We start from the raw sequence: 7,558 nt of genomic DNA on the forward strand, positions 1-7,558 counted from the left end.
CAATATGGACCACACCACCAACGATCACCTTCCAACAAGCATTTAGCTTGCACACCCCTACTAACTAAATCAGCAGGATTTTCCCTTCCACTGCAATGATTCCAAGACCTGGGATCTGATTTTTCCTGCACTTCAACCACTCTATTACCGACAAACTGTTTCCATTGCTTCGCAGAACCCTTTATCCAAAACAAGACAATTAAGAAATCAGTCCAATACACAAATTTATCAATAAGATCCATAAAAACCTCTTCCAGATACTTTCCTATTCTAGCTCCTATGACTGCTGCCATTAGTTCCAATCGTGGCAACGTCAATTTCTTCAAAGGAGCTACTCTGCTTTTCGACATGACAAACGACACGGAAATGTCACCCTTATCATTTACGTAACGACAATACGCTACAGTACCATAAGCTATAGGAGACGCATCGCAAAATACGTGTATTTCCAATTTTTGAATTTAAGTTATCACAACAGACAAATAAATTTCTCAGAACTGAAATATCCTTCAGATATTTAACCTCAGAACACCAGCTAGTCCACTTGATTTTAAGGTCATCTGGTAATTTCTCATCCCAACCAATACCACGTTCCCAAATTTTCTGTAGCAAACACTTAATCCTAACTACAAATGGAGCTGCAAAACCAATTGGATCAAAAATCATTGCTGCAACATGCAAGACATAACGCTTTGTGCTCTTCAAACTCTTTAAACTATCCATTAGTCTTGCTATATCTAAAGAACATTTATCATTTACTGGGTTTCAGTTCAAGCCTAAAACCTTCAACTGACAATCAGAAGTACAAGTATCATCGCTAAGTTCATTCTGCATCCACAATGACCTCAGTTTCTCAGAATTAGTTTTTAATTTTCGCAAAATCATACTTGCATCCTTTAAAATCGAAACAGCTTCAGAAGACAGCTTAAATGCCTCGTCAACACTATTTCCCCCAAAATATAAACCATCGACATACAGTGAGGAGTTCAACATTTCAACACATTCGGGTTTATTATTCCTGTACTGCTGTAAGTGCTTTTTTATTGTTGCGCTTAAAATAAATGGCGATGACTTACAACCAAACGGCAAACGTGTCATACGCATTATTTTGTAGTGTTCATTTGTATTTTCTGATAACCACAAGAATTTTAAAAATTTACTATCCTCTTCTGAAATTCCAATCATCGAAAATGCTTTCTCTACATCAGCACAAAATGCAATTTTGAATTTCCTAAAATTTAAAATAACATCCAGTACATTGGGATTCAAATTCGGCCCAGTCTCTGAATAATCATTCAAAGAGAGATTTAGTTTCGCTTTCGAACTACAATTGAAAACCACGCGAACTTTAGTAGTATCCTTATCGGTTCTCACAACTCTCTATGTGGCATGAAATATTCCTTCGCATCCCTAGAACATTCTTCAATTATTCCTTTACTCTGTTGATCTTTAATTATGTCCTTGTATTCATTCGCCAACCATTCATTATTTTCGAAATTGCCTTTTAAGTCCTCAAGTCTTTTTTTAGCAAGACAAAAGTTATTTTTAAATCCATTGGCTTTATTCCCCATAACAAACAAGTTTCGTATCTTCCATCTACAAACCTCAAATTATCTTCAAATTGTTTTATCAAATTCTCATCTGCAATTGATAACTTATAAGAATCTATAATTCCTAACGATTCTAAATTCCATAGCATCTGCATATCTGTGCCAACGCAAAAATTTGTTGATACTATGTTTCCCCAAATTTTATCCTCAGAATTATTTTGTATGCCCTGGAGTGTAAGGCCAAAAAAAAGTTTGTATGCAGTTTAGCGTTTTGGTTATTTTTTTTATTTTCGACTCTTTAATGACGTCCCAAAAATAATCTGCTCCTATTAAAATGTGAATACCTTCATCTGAATCCATGCATGCCTCAGCTAAATTTAAACGCTTTTGCTTAAAATTATTTTGAATATTTATATTGGGAAATGCAATGGGTGCGGCAGTAATCATTTCAGTAACTAATGCTTCTATCTCAATATATTTCTTAGGATCGTTCCTATTCCTCAGTGTTAATTTTACTACACTGTAAGTTTTATTTATGGCTTTCGTAGACCCAAATACATAAACTGACAATCTTTCCTTTCGAATGGTTTTAAGGCTAAGGGCATCTGCCGAAGATTTTGTTATCCAAGATCTTTCACTCCCGTTATCCATTAACACCCGACATAGTTTAAAGTTTCCTTTCGAACAAGCCAAGACAGTACAAGTTTGGAGTAAAGCACTGCCATTTGACCCTCGCTGAGAGGAGCTGCACTGAGTCATCGCGTTTGAATTCTCTTTTTTCCCTTCGACTTCAGCTGATTTTTTCGCATAGCAAGGAGTGGTGAGCTAAGCTGTTGCAGTTCTTGCATGGGTCGAGTTTAGTTTTGCAGAATCGCGCTAAATGGAATTTTGAGAAAAAGCGAAAACATCGATTATCTCTTTTTAATCTATTTTTTCTTTCCGCGACACTTTCAAATTCGCAAAATTCATGTTCTTTGCTATTACAAAATATGCAGTTTTTTTTTTAACATTTGTAGTATAACTAGCAGTTGATCTATTCCTATTAGTATTAAGCTTTTTATTGTCAAATTTCCTAGAATTACTTTTGTATTCATTACCCAAATTATAATAATTTTCAGTTTTGCTACTAAATAAATATTTCCTTTCCCTAGACCGTATCTCTTTGTCTAGAAAGGTAAATAAATCTTTAAAATTTCAATCACTATCTGGATACGTTCTATTAAACTCTAAAACGAGTTCTTTTGGAATTCTCTCTAACAAAATGGGAATCAATAAAGTGCTGGAAGATTTTGTTTCAACTCCTAACGACTCTAAACTTCTAATTTGAGTATCGCAGCTTTGTCAAACAACCTTCTCAATCCAGCTAAATCATTTATACTTCTAATAATAGGAATTTTAAATAACTCATTCAGATGTGTCTGTATAAGAGTATTCTTATTACCAAATCTATCTTTTAATATATCCAAAGCAGCATCATAATTTTCTTCTGTTAACGCAAAACCACTTATACTATTAGATGCCTTACCCCCTAAATATGACCTTAAATAATTAAATTTATCTATCTTTGTAAGATTACTGTTATTATGAATAGCGCTTGGTTGTAAAATTCTAACCAAGAAGCAGGATCACCATAATATTTACTGATTATCAATTTAGGAAGTTTAACTGTTTTACTTTGGTTTTCTAGTGTACCTTGAGCAGTTGCGGGAATAGAAAAGGATACGTTACTAATATTCATTTCATCTTTCATTAATCTATCAATTACATTAGTTATCTTTTGTTTCCAGAGGATAATTTTTTCTGAATATCCCTCTGACACAGTAATTTCCTCTTCTATATAATCACAATTATAAAGGCTTTTCACTTCATCGTTTAATCGTGTTAAATTAGTTTCCTTATCTATTATTTGGGCTCGAAATTCCTTTAAAGTATCTACCTTATTCGTAACATCTATCTCGGTAGAATCTTCCTTAATAAGTCTCAACTTTGTTAATTAACTTAGTTAACATAGACCTAACTGCCTCCTTTCTCAACTTGGGTGATTCCGAGATTTTGAAACTATTCAAATTTCAAACAAAACATCAAAACAAAGCCTACCTTCACTTCCTGCAAAATTCCACAAATTCCCAAACAAAGCTTGCAACTAAACCACTAGAATCCACAACTTCCAAGACCGACTCTGTTCTCACTGGTGGCTCAAAAAAAATGTGAAGTGTGCTCCTTCAAAATTGCTCCACATTTTAAATAAATACATTTAATTACATTATATTACATAGTAAAGTTACATAGCAAATACGCGTTACACAGCTCCTCACACTACATTCTCAAAACCCACGCCAACTCTCACTCAAATCGAAACTTTTTCTCACACAGTTGAGATGGGCTACAACGCCCTCTATGAGAGATCTCAACATGTTTACTTTGCATATTATTGTATTATCGTGTTTGGCAACAGTTTTTATCTTTAGAATTCGATTTGTTTATTAAAATATAGAAGCTGAGATTTTTTACTACTGAGCTGGTGAATAAAAAATTATATTTGATGTTGATATGGTAATCTTTTTATTTTATAGTAAGAATTTATTTGCATTGTATTATATTGTACCAACTGAAGATCCATAAAGGCGTACTGTTTATATTTGTTATATTTGGTGACTCAGGAGCGTTCAACTTGTTTATTTAACATTACTACAGAAAAAGTAACAGAAACAACTACGTTAATGGATGCCGAAGCGAATAAAGTATGCATTAAAATTCCACCGTTTTGGCGTGAAAAACCCGACATTTGGTTCTTTCCAAGTGGAAGCCCAATTTGAAATAAATAAAATCACGACTGAAGAGACTAAATTCAACTATTTGATATCCCAGCTTGAACCGAAGTATGTTGAAAATATATGGGACATTATTCAAGACGCTAAGTCTAATAAATATTCTATGGCGAAAGAAAGACTTTTAAATGTTTTCAAAGAAAGTGAAAATAAGAGAGGCACAGCTTCAGTATAGCCCACACGGAATTTAAAAAAAAAAAAAAAAAATATCGCCAAGAGCGGTGATAAATGATATGATCTGGTAATCCTAAGTCTCCTATATACCAGGCTGAATCATCAGGCATTCGCTCTCCCAAGTGGGAGATTTAATGACGGCTGAGTGGTTACGGTGCAACAATTTTTTGTGTTTTTTTTGTGTAAAATGGGCGGATGTACAGCTATTAATTGTTCAAATCATTCACGGAAAGGTCATACATTGGTAAAATTTCCTAAAAATGAAGAAAGAAGAAAAATATGGGTAAATAATTGCCGAAGAGACAATTGGAAACCTGGTCCAGGCGCTGAACTTTGCTTAGTAAGTATAATGTTAATTACGCCTTCATTTAGAGTTTATATCTTCTCTGATGTTTATAATGTGCAAGTAAAGTGAAATTCTTGTGTACAATAACCTGAGTATCTGCTAATTTCTGTAATAATAGCTATAATTAAATTAGTCTAGGGTTAATGTACCCGTCGCCAAACATCGCCAATGTAGATGTTTTGAATATGGAAAAGAAATTTCTCTTCTAATATAAAGCGCGGATTTTGTTTTCCTGTGCTAATTGTGGAATTTATACTAATGTAACATGAAAATCATTAGCATATTGAAATTTATTAAAAAATAAATAATAATTTGGAAAGTCAAGATAAAATCTGAATGTTTGCTAAAGATATATGTAACATTATACTATAGTTGCAATATCGTTGGAATGATATATAATTTTTTCTTTATTTTATAATCACTATTGTTAAAAAGTTAGATGAGTTGTTTATGCACGGTGCCCACTACTGTTTCTTGGTTAAAATAACTTCCAGAATTTTGACATTGACATCTGAAGTCAATAGAATAAATTGAATAGTGTGAGACAAAATATATATAATCTGACTTCAATAATTGCAAGGATTGTGCAAGTTTATTTATAATCACAGTGTTATACAATTTGGCAATGGAGTAAAGATTTAGAAATGAATGCAGAACATTCAAATTAGTATTTTCTTGTTTCTAATATATAGAAATATAGTCTATTTTCCAGTATAAAAGTTTTACTTAAAAGTATGGGAAACCAGATTTGTTTCATGCATGATCTTTATAATACTGGTATGAAGTGAATGAATTTTAATCTGTAAACAATTTTTTTGTTAATATTGAAATGCGTTTCTTTGGGTACATTTTTAGGCACTTGTGGATCATGTCAGACAACATGCAATAGAAAAAAGATGTCTGTGTGCATAAATTTTCCCATTGTGTTACTTCATTTTATATAAATTTCAAGGATAATTCTTTTCATTTTTATATGGCATGTTATCAGTATAAAGGCTAGTGAAAATAAATTGGTATGTGTATCTGTTTTTGAAGTGTAATGCTTAAATAAAAAGATGGTGTGTGTTTCTTCATTTAAACAAAATTTCAAGGATAGTATTTTTCAGTGTTGTACGGTTTGTTATTTCTCAATGTAAAGTGTAACAAGGGGGAAAAAAAAACTGGTATGGTATATCTGTTTTTTAAGCATGATAATTTTATTTATTTCTTTAGTGATGCATATATATAGAGAGAAGGTGTTTGGTCCAACTGAAGTTATAATAAATCTAATTTTACTAGATCTCTCCTTCCCCTCAGGTGTAGAAAATTTTCAAGTGCAGAAAGTTTATTTGCAGAATTAATTCATTTCTGATAAACTTATTATCATTAATTTTTTATATAACATGTTATTAAGTTACACATTTGACTACTGTGTAATAAAATTGTATTTAGGGCAAAAAATTAACTATAATTTTGCATCTGGTGACTAATATCATATGCTTCTAAGAATATTACTTTAACTTTTTCCATAATTTTTGTATTTCAGGAACATGAAACTGTTATTTTGATATACTTAAATAATAAAAGTGTGTATCTGAATCAATTAATGGATACAAATATTTTACAGTTATTTTTAGGAGATATTTGCCATATCGCTTCTAATAATTCATAAAGTATGTTAAAATATAGGTAAATAATTTGGTTCAGAATTCAAATTTGGGGTTTAAAATATAGTCAATCATAAGACTAAATGATTTTTATTGTCATGATTTGCCTGGGCTTAAGAATGTACTTTTCGCCCGGTGGAAATTGTCATCAAACTGTCCTGAACAGGCTTTTTGTTGATAATAACTTCCAGGCTTATCAGTACCTCCTTTTGAGTGGAGGGTATGCAAATATAGTACCCAATTTAAATTACATTGTGATTGTAATAATATTGTGTAATGAAATAAGTGATTATAATTACAATTTAGGTAATTGCATTGTAATTATATTACATTGTATCTGTGAACTCTTAATTTCATTACTTTATGCAATTATGTTGTAAGTGCATAATCTAATTGCAATAATATAATCTATTCGCAATTACAAAATAATTATAAATGCAGTTACATCTTAAATAGAGGCCATTTTAATACTTTTAAATTTTCGCAAGATAACTTCCCATTAAGGTTCATTTGGAGGAAACTATGCAAATATTAAAAAAGAAGTTATGCTAAATTTACATATTTTGTACAGTACTTTCTTGTTATAATGCTGTTCAATATATCTTCAATACTTTTGTAAATTTAACGACATTCTTTGCAATCACTGTGGTGCTTTAAAAAGAAGTTTCTTAGTTATGCTTTCTAATAAGAATGGGTTTAAAATTAAGTATTATGTATAATAACTAGCAGTTAAAAAAACTTGACTGCATGAAAATGCTGTTGCTGTGTAAAATAAAAAATAAGCTTTCTTTTATGCTTTGAAATGAATTACATGTGGTTAAGTCGTCCTTTTACAATTTAAGAATGCGGTTAACACACATTCTTAAATTGGACAGGTTTTATCTAAATTATTAGTATAAAATATATAAACTATGAATTATTTTGTAACATAACTCAAATTACAAAATTCATTCTATATACGTTCAAAGTTATTATCTTTTATGGAATAACTGTTTTTTTTAATTTAGGTAAAAA

General features: G+C 31.2%; 1 long non-coding RNA gene across 1 annotated transcript; it reads left to right on the top strand.

Annotated features, from left to right (window-relative positions):
- The first annotated feature begins 4,053 nt into the window (after positions 1-4,053).
- Positions 4,054-6,669, top strand: LOC146999262 (uncharacterized). Its single transcript, XR_015039584.1, has 2 exons — positions 4,054-4,892; positions 5,754-6,669. It is a non-coding gene; the product is annotated as an uncharacterized LOC146999262 (long non-coding RNA).
- The last annotated feature ends 889 nt before the right edge of the window (positions 6,670-7,558 follow it).

The sequence above is a fragment of the Stegodyphus dumicola genome, chromosome 1 (genome assembly GCF_044657685.1).
Source record: "Stegodyphus dumicola isolate Sdum_Otavi_A_Nest chromosome 1, ASM4465768v1".
NCBI lineage: Eukaryota > Metazoa > Arthropoda > Arachnida > Araneae > Eresidae > Stegodyphus > Stegodyphus dumicola.